This window comes from Eleutherodactylus coqui, chromosome 7 (genome assembly GCF_035609145.1).
Source record: "Eleutherodactylus coqui strain aEleCoq1 chromosome 7, aEleCoq1.hap1, whole genome shotgun sequence".
Lineage (NCBI taxonomy): Eukaryota > Metazoa > Chordata > Amphibia > Anura > Eleutherodactylidae > Eleutherodactylus > Eleutherodactylus coqui.
In genome coordinates this window covers 192,699,697-192,712,029 of record NC_089843.1, presented here as the reverse complement: position 1 = coordinate 192,712,029, position 12,333 = coordinate 192,699,697, and the positions used below count along the sequence as shown (strand labels likewise).

The window sequence follows — 12,333 nt, the reverse complement described above, 5'->3', positions numbered from 1 at the left end:
CACTTGCAAACACAAATATATCACAGTCACATGACATACAACAAGATACATTTCTGAGACATAACCCAGACATTAAGTTGTTCAGTGCAGCCAAGGTGCAATACACATCTCAAATGCATACTACGTAGTAGACAATGACAATACTATTGGCACGAATCAAGCACATAACATTATGGAGGGGCCCCGCTAACTCTGGGCCACTAAAAATCTATCTCGTGTGAATGCATACATATTACACAGGAAGCAGGGGAAGCTGCAGCAGTATTTCCTACTCAATGTCAGACTCAGGCCAGGTTCAAATGGCTATGTGAGCTGCCACGCAGCAAGTAAGCAATGTCATATATGACATATATGACTTATATTAATTTTTGCTCCAAAAGATTTAACTTTTTTACATGTGTAGCTGCCTGGACACTATTTACATTGACTTTTTTATTACATATATATATATAATGCTAGAAGGAGTGTAATATATATATATATATATATATATATATATATATATATATATATACACATACACACTCATTGTCAGTTACATCCCTCCCCTAAAAGGATGTTGATATAAGTGAGTGATTACAATATCAGAGCAAAAGCATCATTTATTGTGGAGAACTGACCCCTTGATGGGAGCCTCTAGTACCCTGTTGTACTACCTCTTGCTGGGATACAAGTACCACCACTAGTTTGGATAGGTATATGATATGGACGGGCATGGAGACTCTATAACCCATTTGGGCAGCCTCTAGCTTGTATATAAGATGCAATATGGACATGCATGAAGGCTCTAGTACCCCATTGGGCCACCTCTAGCTTGGATAGAAGTTGTGATACGGGCAGTCATAAAGGCTCTAGTACCTTGTTGTGGCACTTCTTGCTTGGACAAGATGTAAAATGGGCAGGCATGGATGCTTTATTACCCTGCTGGACTGCGTCTAGCTTGGATATACAAGATGTGATACGGGTGGGCATGGAGGCATACAGGTACCGTATGGTTTACTGTAGCATATAGATACACATTTGCTGTAACTGAGCCACTAGATTGTGAAAACTCGTTGACTGGCAAAGGTGGCATCCCAAATGGTCCCATATGTGTTCTGACAGCAATAAATCTGGCGACCTGGCAGCCACGGAAGTATGACAATGTTGTGGGGGCTTCCTGTGACCCCTTTGTGTGTGCAGCCGAGCATTATTCTGCTGCCTCTTGGAAGCTGCCATGAGAGGAACACATGTGGCTGCAGGATGTCCTGAACATATCGCTGAGCTGTCATTGTCCATCGTACCACTACTTGGAGTGACTATCATCTGCAATGGCCCCCCAGACCACCACACCAGCAGTAGGGCAGTGTGCCGCTCCACAGAAAGAACAGGGTTGAGGCCCTCACTCCGAAGTCTCCAGACACGAACATGGCTGTCGTCAGCGCCCAAACTAAACCTGGATTCATCATTGAAGACAACCTGGTTCCCCTCCATAGCATCCAATGTTATCGTTGACTATACCACTGCAAACGAAGGCAACGGTGGGTGTCAAAGGCTGTACACATAACAGATGCCGTGAGACCAAATGTCCTTAAGCCAAGCACCTGGAAATGGTTCCGACAGTCACAGGGATGCAACGATGGCGCCACCTGTCTCTGGATGGTAGACAATAAAACAGTTTGAGCTGCTGGTGTTTGTTGGATGATCAGATGGTCTTCTCTACTGGTGGTCTGTAGGGGGCATCCTGAGCCCGGTCACCTTGTGTGCCCTCACACATCCATTGGTCCCAACACCTCCTAACAGTTTGGTGGGGGACAATTCCCCGATACAATCATCCAGCTTCTCACATCCCAATAGCGTGCCCCCTCTCAGACTCTGGTAACAGAGTGAAATCTCTTCTCTGCGTCGTAAAGGTGTCTAGTGGTCAACAAGTGGAAGAAGAGGTCATTACACACAAGGAGCCTCTGAGAGACTTTTATAGGCCAAGGGGGGAACCAATTTTAGGGCCTCCTGTGACAAGACCGTTCATCTAATCACCCCACAACTCTCATCATGTACAGATCTGCCTGAGACGGAACTGCAGGACGAGATCTGCAGTAAAATGACAATTTCTTCTAGGGCCGCAGTGTTTTTGACAAAGAGCGTAGTTTGCTAACAGTATGATGTTCCGCTGCACTCAGCGGCTCCAGTGCTTGTAACCTGAACCAGACGTGTAGGAAGCCTAACTTTGCATACACCATGTTCACCACCTGTAAACTGTGTTACTACTTTTGTACATCCAGGGCATATAGCAACATTCTCTTCCTTGGCAGATTTCCAGCCTTTCAAACAATAGTCAGAAAATAGCCTTAACATTCATTCATTTAAACTCCCTGTATAAATGCATTTATATAAACCAAGGCTGAATATAGCGAGTTCTGGTCAACTGTTCACTCTGGGTGGTCAGCACAAAAATAATTACTGACATTTCCATCTAATTATCTTATGCTTCTCAGAGCTAAACTAAATCCATGATTAATGTCCTGAATAGGAAATAAAGTAAAACAATCTTGAGGTCAGCACATGTTTCATCTTTTCATGGAAAGCTATACTTCTATGTCAGTGTTCTTGAGGAGAGACTTAACAGACATTTCCAGGCAGCATTTATTCTCTGTGGGCCATCTTAAAGGGGCTGTACCAGCATATGAAGTTATTCCCTGTCCACCCCCGCTTGGCCATTTCCATCACTGCCATTGCATTGAATAGAGCGCTGACCGCACATGCTCAGCCAGTACTCCATTCAGAGCGACACACCGCTGAAGGGTGGTGGTGGTGGTGGTGGTGGGGGGGGGGGGGGGGGCACGAGAGTCCCGTTCTCTAGATTGGAGGGGGTCTCAGCAGTCAGACCCCCACTGATCAGCAAGTTATTCCCTATCCAGTGGATACCCTGTAGATAGAGTATACTTGATATTCTGGCACAGCCCCTTTAAGAGTAATTATAATAATCTTAACTCATATAGTGCCAACATATTCCGCAGCGCTTTACAAATCAGATTTAACATACACAAAATAAAATATAGCATACAGCATTACAGCGATAGCTTGAACAATAGGGGTGAGGGCCCTACGTGGATGAGCCTATAGACTATATGGAAAGACTGTGACACAGAGGTACAGAAGCAAGTTGTGTACTAACCAGGAATATATATGTATATATATATATATATATATATACAGTGCTGTACATATATCACAGCTGGTGTAAAGTGCACCTCCTTATGGTATACTTTGTGCTAATATGTTTGCTTCCCCAGCTATTCGTACACCATACTGGAACATTGTAAGCGCTCATATTCTACTAACGAACAAAACACCAATTACTGATCATTCACCTTTTACACTCAATAAAGCCAGCAGTGATTAATAGCCACTGATCAGTAACCACAGGAGAAGCAGGATGAGCTCCTGTTGTCCGCCCTTCTATGGTAATTATATGTGACTTTAAGTAGAGTTTAGCCCTGGCGGCAGACCCCGTGTGGACTGTGGAGATGAAGTTTTGACCCTTATACCTTTAGTCCCGTGTGTCACCTGCAGGTTCAGTCCTTATTATATGCAGATATAATTGTGCAGAGGCATTACTGGGGCTTTGGCAGGTATATATTCTGGGTTTGTACATGTCATCCCAGTTCTATTCTTTGTGTAGTTCTACATAGAGATTACAGTATTATCAATTATCATCAGCACTTTGCACATTTTTCTAAATGTCCATTACAAACATTCTGGCAGTGAGCCACGTCCATCACAGTACAAAGAAATGGCTGGCAGTGTCACTGATCTTTCTGAACACGGACAGCCTTCTCAGACTCGCCGTACTTACATGATTAAGGTTAGAGATTACAGGCTTCCTCTTGAATTATATGAATGTTAACTGATTAATTTGGGAACTACTAATGACTATTGTACACTCTTCTGTCTCCGATCGCCAAAACATGTCAAATTTTCAAATATGGAAGGAATATATCAGTACATGAAAAAATGAGCGACTGTCACAGATTTGTAAAGGGTAAGATGTCTCACTTTTTTAATAGATTGTGACCATCTGATTAAACAAGGACACTCAGAAGACGTACTTGCTTTCATCCTATGTGCTTAAATGCCCACATTCATGAGGCCTAAAAATGAACATTTAATGTTCCCTTGCAACGTCAGGTGGGCCCCCAAAATCGATTCCCCTAGTGAGCCGCAGACACCCAAGTCCGACCATGATCCTATCTAATGAAGTGTGACAGTGTGACAGCAGATTATCCAGAGAGGCTTTTTTCCACTGCGAGTGCCTCCAGATTACAGGATGCCTCCTATCTACAGTAATGGAGTGCAATTATCAGGCTGCACATTGTCAGCATTGCAAAGCTCTGAGATTCCGCTCAGTGATGTTGATGCTTGGGGATCTTGGCGCTTGGGGATGTTGGTGCTCGGCGATGTTGGCGCTTGGCCTTTATCAGGAACTGCTGAAGCCTGACAAGTAAATGTTGTCCAGTGCCTCATTTGCTGTCAACGTACTACCAATTGTCATGTCATTTTTTGCTCTGCTAATACTGACATCACATTCTGATATCTGAGAAGATTCTTTCCCGTACCCAAGATGTCAGCCAGTGTGGCCCACCTTGGAGATACAGGGCAACCCGCTGTCATATCAGCCAGGGTTGATATCCTGTATGGTGGGTCACCACCCATCTATGGCTGACATCTTTGGTATCGTTCACATGTGCAGGCTATTAGTATATGCAGTCACTCCTCCCCAATTTGGGCTGGGTTGAGTGGGTGACTGCATATTAGCCTGCCAGGAACAAGCTGCTCCTCCACACATTATTGTCTGGCTGACTACATATCTTCAGGGCTTAAGGCCATTGCGCCTGCCCTACGGCGATTGTGCCGGTGGCGATTGTGCCTGCCTTATGGCGATCGTGCCTATGGCGACCGTGTCTGCTTTGCAGACCTTCAGGTATTGTATTTTTGGCTTTTTCAGTGAATATGGTTTTTTTTTTCTTTTTCCTCACCTCTGTGACTTTCCCGTATGAAAGGAGCGCTCTGCTAATACCTTTAATAGGAAGAAATACTGGAAATAATTTAATACAGATAGTTTCCCAGCCTTTTGTGACTGTTAGATGCAGAAGTATCCATTACAGTCAATCATATTTTACTTCTTTATAAATATGTTCATTTTATCGATAGGTTACATATATTTATAGATACATATTTATACTTAGGCCAATTTTTTCTTATTTGACCTATTTACTTGAGTTTAGTAACACACATTATGATTGTTGCGATTTTGGATTTTCCTTACCTAATTTATAGCCTATATTATCCCAGAAAGAATGTGCAGGGATTAGTTTCAGGCAGCATTTATATCAGAGCGCGCAGCTCATACCGCCGCCATGTCTTCTCTTGTGATTTGCACTGTGCATGGCGTGTATAGGGCTGCAGGGAATCATCTATCAGCTGCGACGCTCGGATTCTGTATAATTACATATCTTTATCTAAATTGACTTGAAATTGAAAAACTTCAGGACATCAAACCTCCTGTTCTCAGTTACACTTTTCATTTATATTTTCTGTATATAACTCTGGGATTTTTTAAAAAATAAAGCAACATATGATTTATGTGATATAGACTAAAATTACAAAGATAAAGTATAAATCCTTGTGGCACGTTGTAGGGATCAGCTATTATCCCGCACAAGTTACTATATAAATCATAAATTACATTACATTGACTACTGATGGCTCTAGAAATATACTCACACACACACACATACACACACACACAAATACACACACACGCACATACACACACTCACATACATACACACACACATACACACATGCACATACACGCACATTCAGGATGGGGTTTCACCAGTTTGATGTGTAAGTGCTGCATTAAAAGTCAGGATTATCACCTGACGCTGCAATCCAGAAGGGATAAGACGGCGCACTATGTCACACTGTTGTAAACCCTGAGAATCCTGTTGGATGGCATCTAGAACATTCACAGTTTACAAGAGCACCAATAGATTGCAAATTCTAATTGACAACTCAATCTGCCAAACTGACATACAAATCAGAGATGTTTTTAGTAGGATCCATGTCGCCCCCCTTCCTCGGCCCCCACGGATGACATATTCATCACCACTCTGGCATCAAGAAAAGTATTTACATCTCCGCTTTGGGAGTTCGTAAATTAACTCCTCATACGCAACAACTGACATATATACTCTTGAAATTAAATGCATATCAAAATGTTTGCTTGGAATGAAGATGTAAAACTTTTTAAAAGAAAGTCTTTAAACATTATCATAATATTTTAAACAGCAAAGGAGTCAAGGTTGTGCTTATTACACCTACATGCTTTCTCAATTCTGAGGGTTGACTGCTTGCAATCCTCCTAAAAGAGGCACAGTTGAAGAACAATTATGTTTTCATTCCATCTACATTACCTTTAGCCCGGACCATCCAGACTGCTAGTGAATATTGGGGTCTCCTGTATTTATATCAGATCCACTCTTGTAAGTAGAAAGCCATAAAGATGGGTTGCCCTTGAATATGTCTGTGTCTTCCATTTGGACAGTCAAGTAAGATATTGCAAAGATCACTTGGACACCACTAAAGAGGATGTAACATCTGGAAGGAACTGCCCAACATTATGACAGCCTCCGAGTGGTCATCATGTCCCATGCTGGGTACAAGTGAAGCACGATCTCTACACAATCTAGATTAAAACACTTCTTAAATGTTCCTTGGAAATTCGGTTCTATAGTAAAATGCCTTGTTTAGTCTTCCGGTAATTCCTTGTAAAATCCAACGAGTAGGGTTATTGCAAGTTTTCTCTCTCTCCCATCCAGAGGGTGTCAGAAGTTATATCTGCTTCATTATATAAGTGCAGCGGAATATCAGAGGTGTCTCAGGAGGCATTTCATGTGTCTAACACATTAGACAGCACTTCTTCCACTTAACCTCATATGTCCTGAGAATTAAATTGAAGCTCTTGAAATCTCCCAAATATTAGGCAACAATCTTCTGAGTCCTGATATATTCCCTTCTCTGTGTAATTTAGCTTTATTGGAATGTGATTGGAGCTAAGAGAACTCCTTCTTAGGATTGTTGGATTCTTGTGCTGTAGGATTAATTATTTTTAGCAGTAGTCTACTGTTTAATCTTCCTCCTTTTCTCAGCCACCCAGAACCTTGCTTGAAGGAGAAAATGAGTTTCTTTTGAAGGAAGGGCTTGAGGTGGGAGGGTGACTGTGTGTCTATATAAGTGTAAGGTTCCGACTTTTTTTCCAGTCTTTCTTTTCTCACTAACTCCTCCTGCTGGCCAATATCAGGTTACAGAAAATATGACATTTAACCCTTGAGCCACTGATGTGCCCTGTAAGAAGCTAAGCAGCACTGCACATGAGATCCTGCAATAAATAGCAGACGTTTATTAAAGCAGTCTATGGAGGATAAAAGTGCAATAGTGACTTTGACAAGTTTAATGGATTGCAGAATTGAGTAATTATGGCTAATTGCACTCCTGGAGCATCAACGTCATGAGTTGTAATTAGCAGACCTATACTGAAAGCTATTGCTTTATGATACTTTTGCTGATTTACTGGATGATACAGTATTACATGAGAAATCCTTTCTGAACCGGATTAAGCTTAGTTCCATATAAAACCACATTGGTTGAACAGAAATGATTCTCTCAGTCATGCAGATCATCATTAAAAAGCAAGAATGTATCAGTGATCATCCAATCGTACAGTTTATTAGTGCTTATATTATGTCAACTAAACATAAAGTGTCATAATCGTGGTAACTTCATAACTGTTACAAAGATAATTACTGATGCACTTTTATTACTTCTTTTACAATTGGTTGTTCATCTGACGCTCCTGTAACCTGTCCCTAGAAGTATAAACTAAAAGAGAGAATATTGTATCCATATGATGTGTGTAGACACCAATGAATTGTGTGAAAATTGTTGTAATTAGCTGTAAACAAATCGTCATTCATATTTATTACCATAGAAAATATTACTTATTTATATTTTCCTTGAATTATATTGTACAAGTAAGGTTTAAAAGCATAATGCAAGTTCATATATCAGAATATCTATTGTAGAGTAGGAAATGTTAGATAGATAGATAGAAAGTTATTAGATAATAGATATGAGATAGATAGATGGTAGATAGATAGATATGAGATAAATAGATAGATAGATAGATATAAGATAGATAGATATAAAACAGATAGACAGATGTAGATAGACATGAGACAGATAGCTAGATATGAGGTAGATAGATATGCGATAAATAGATAGATAGATATGAGATAGATAGATAGATAGATAGATAGATAGATAGATAGATAGATAGATAGATAGATATGAGATAGATAGGAGATAGATAGATAGATATAAAACAGATAGACAGATATAGATAGACATGAGATAGCTAGCTAGATATGAGGTAGATAGATAAGAGATAAATAGAGAGATAGATATGAGATAGATAGATATAGATAGATATGAAGTAGATAGATAGATACATATATACAACTTTATTCCTTTCAGAATAAGATCATTCACAAAAATACTGAATGTCTTTCTCACTCACACTTGCTTACTACACGTTTTACTACAAGTTACATCATATGAGCCTTGTTGACTTCTCTTTATCATATTACTAAATGCCATCCTTAAAAGTGCACTTTCCCCACAAGGGTTAAAGCTTGGGGTGAAGGCGTTGGCAGTATACCAGTTGCTCTTGATATTTCTGTGCCAGTTCTCAGATAGGTCAGGCCTTGTTCTCATTCACCTGATGGGACTTGCCCTTATCAACCTGCAGGGCATAGAGTTGTTACCTCTTTTATTTCACACTCCTTCTTGTTTTTCTTGGAGCTTGTCTCAGGAAATCCTAGGAAGTCACTATTACCTAGAGGATATCAGGTAGATGACTCAATGTCAAATGAAATATCACCTTTTTCAAGGATTTTACCAATATAAAAACGTATTACTTGTCCACAGTATGGGTGATAAGTGTCTGACTGGGGATCTGTCCACTGGAACCCCCACCAAGAAGGGAGTCTTTTGCTTTTGACTAGTACCAGTGTTTCTGGTGGTGCAATGTGCCATTAACTATTATACTATAGCGAAAGGGATTGGAGTTGGTAAATTTTGTTCCGTGCAAGATTTACAAACTTCAGCAGCTCGCTGAGGAGACATGTTAGCTTGTTGCTTTCGCATATAAGCTGCATGTGATATACAAACTTCAGCTGGTGGCTGAGGTGACATCGTGGCTTGTCACTTTGCCTCCCTCATCTCAATCCACCACCCAGCCCGGGCTCTCCGCTCTGCTAACGAAACTAGACTGCGCACCCCTCTAATTCGAATTTCTCACTCCCGCCTCCAAGACTTCTCTAGAGCAGCACCGGTCCTCTGGAAGGCACTACCAAAGGCTACCCAGGCAAGCCAGGACTCGAAAAACTTCAGGCGTGCTCTAAAAACGCACCTCTTCAGGGTGGCATACCGCATTCCCTAAACAAACCCCTCTGTACGCCGCCTGATAACATGCTCCCTGACCTACTGACTGCAATCCCTACTAGCAGTCATATATCGCTCCTGCAGTCATAACGATTCTGCCGTCACACGGCTAAATGTCTGACCATTGTCTGTGTATAGTATCCCTCACTCTCCACCTCGCCATGCTGTGCACATCATCACCAGCCCTTTTACCTTCTGTATCACCCAATTAGGGCTCCCACACACTTGCGTTTGCGTTTTTTGTTAAAGCGATTGTCAATGGGACTTTCTAATGTTAAAAATGCAACGCAACGAAATGCACCAAAAATGCAAGTTCCACGCGTTGCGTTTTTAACATTAGAAAGTCCCGTTAACAATCGCGTTACCAAAAATGCAAACGCAAGTGTGTGGGAGCCCTCACTTGTAGTATGTAAGCTCGTTGGAGCAGGACCCTCACCCCTATTGTTTCCATCAACTGATTACTATGTAACAGTGGTTCTGTAATTTTTGTATTTTTTGTTTTTATGTATTCCCCCTGTCTATGTAAGCGCTGTGGAATATGTTGGCGCTATACAAATAAACATTATTATTAATATTATTATTATTATGTAAGCTGCATTAGCTTCACACTGGACTGGTGTTTGTGGCATTAGCACTTGAGATGACATGATATCATGTTCAGGAAATGTGAAGATAGTGGTGAAGGACTATGCTTGAATGTTGTTGGTCAATATGTACCACCAGCTATTTATGTGGACATTTGTTAGGTGTTATTTATTGGACTCTCTACACAGGTGTCCAGCTGTCTCACAACCAGCTACAAACTGCCAGACTGAGTACTGCTGTATCCATAGCAACTGAGGCCAAGGGGGTTGTGGGAATGTTGTCCACCCGGAATCTTTCATTCAGTGCACAGGGATTAAGGACCTGTGATGACGTCACTGTTATGTAATCAGGGATGGAGCTCAGAGCCCCCAGTGACTGATCACATGACAGTGACATCATCACATGTAACTCACACAGTCATTCATCACTCACAGACAGGTGGTCTTTAGTATTTTGCCAAATAATTGTTAGAAAATTATAGTACCAGTATTTCTGGTGATGCAATGCGCCACACAGCTCTGTTACATGCACATAATAATAATAATAATAATCTTTATTTGTATAGCGCCAACATATTCCGCATCACGCACACACAGCTGTGGTACATGGGTGTGTGACAGACACACACAGCTGTGCTACATGCAATGTGCCTGACAGACACAGCTCTTCTACATGGCATGTGCAGCATAAAAACAGCACTGCTACATGACATGCATGTCACAGACACAGCCATGGTATATGACATGTGCCTGACAGACATGGCATGCACATAGTAAAAACACAGCTTTGCTACATTATATGCGCATGACAGACACAGATGTGCTACAGTACATGTGCATGTTACAAACTCAGCTCTGCTACATGACATGTGCATCACAGACACAGCTTTGGTACATGGCAAGCGCCTGACAGACAGGACATGCGCATAGTACAAACACAGCTCTGCTACATTATATGCACGTGACAGACACAGCTGTGCCACAGTACATGTACATGTTACAAACTCAGCTCTGCTACATGACATGTGCATCACATACACAGCTTTGGTACATGGCACACGCCTAATAGACATGACATGCGCATTATATATGCGTGACAGACACAGCTGTGCTACATGACATTCGCAGGTTACAAACTCAGCTCTGCAACATCTCATGTCTCTACATCAGGGGCAGCTGTGGGTAGAGGACTATTGCTCTAAAGTTAGACAGTATGCAGGTGAAACCTCTTCGAACGATAGCGACCTTAAAGATGTGTTTTTGTTGGGTCTTTCTGACGCTGTCAAGGATCTACTCATTTCTCATCCCGCTCCCGTGACACTCAATGATGCAATAGAATTGGCGGTTAAGGCTGACAGGAGGCTGAGATCTAGAAAGAGGAACATCAGGCCCGTGAGGCTAGGGAATCCAGCAGACCGGCTCCCACTTCTCCCATGCTATCTTCTGGTGCCGAGCCTATGGAAGTGGACCAGTTAAGTCCGGAGGAACGGCGACGGTTCCGGATGATTCATCATCTCTGCCTCTACTGTGGGAAAGCTGGACATCATGTAGCAACCTGTCCTCAGAAGTGTCTACAATAGAGATGAGCGAACGTACTCGTCCGAGCTTGATACTCGTTCGAGTATTAGCGTGTTCGAGATGCTCGTTACTAGAGGCGAGCACCACGCGATGTTCGAGTTACTTTCACTTTCATCTCTGAGACGTTAGCGCGCTTTTCTGGCCAATAGAAAGACAGGGAAGGCATTACAACTTCCCCCTGTGAAGTTCAAGCCCTATACCACCCCCCTGCAGTGAGTGGCTGGCGAGATCAGGTGTCACCCGAGTATATAAATCGGCCCCTCCCGCGGCTCGCCACAAAGTGCCCCCTCGCGCCATGCTACCCTGCAGAGGCCGAGGTGCTCAAAGGTCTGGCAGTTTTTCACTGAGAGTGCAGACGACCGACGAACAGTGGTGTGCAACCTTTGTCGCGCCAAGATCAGCCGGGGAGCCACCACCACCAGCCTCACCACCACCAGCATGCGCAGACATATGATGGCCAAGCACCCCACAAGGTGGGACGAAGGCCGTTCACCGCCTCCGATTTGCACCGCTGCCTCTCCCCCTGTGCCCCAACCTGCCACTGAGATCCAACCCCCCTCTCAGGACACAGGCATTACCGTCTCCTGGCCTGCACCCACACCCTCAACTCCACTGACCTCGGCCC

At 42.6% G+C, this 12,333-nt stretch overlaps 1 protein-coding gene and 1 long non-coding RNA gene across 2 annotated transcripts in view; one reads left to right on the top strand and one right to left on the bottom strand.

Annotated features, from left to right (window-relative positions):
• The window catches only part of NRTN (neurturin), a 185,094-nt gene extending 177,907 nt beyond the window's left edge, over window positions 1–7,187 (bottom strand). The window contains exon 1 of the mRNA XM_066574159.1: window positions 6,459–7,187. The gene's annotated coding sequence lies outside the window, so the exon portion shown is untranslated. The remainder of the gene's footprint in view (window positions 1–6,458) is intronic.
• Window positions 4,833–12,333, top strand: part of LOC136573041 (uncharacterized) — a 56,907-nt gene continuing 49,406 nt past the window's right edge. The window contains exon 1 of the long non-coding RNA XR_010785847.1: window positions 4,833–4,960. This is a non-coding gene — a long non-coding RNA (uncharacterized lncRNA). The remainder of the gene's footprint in view (window positions 4,961–12,333) is intronic.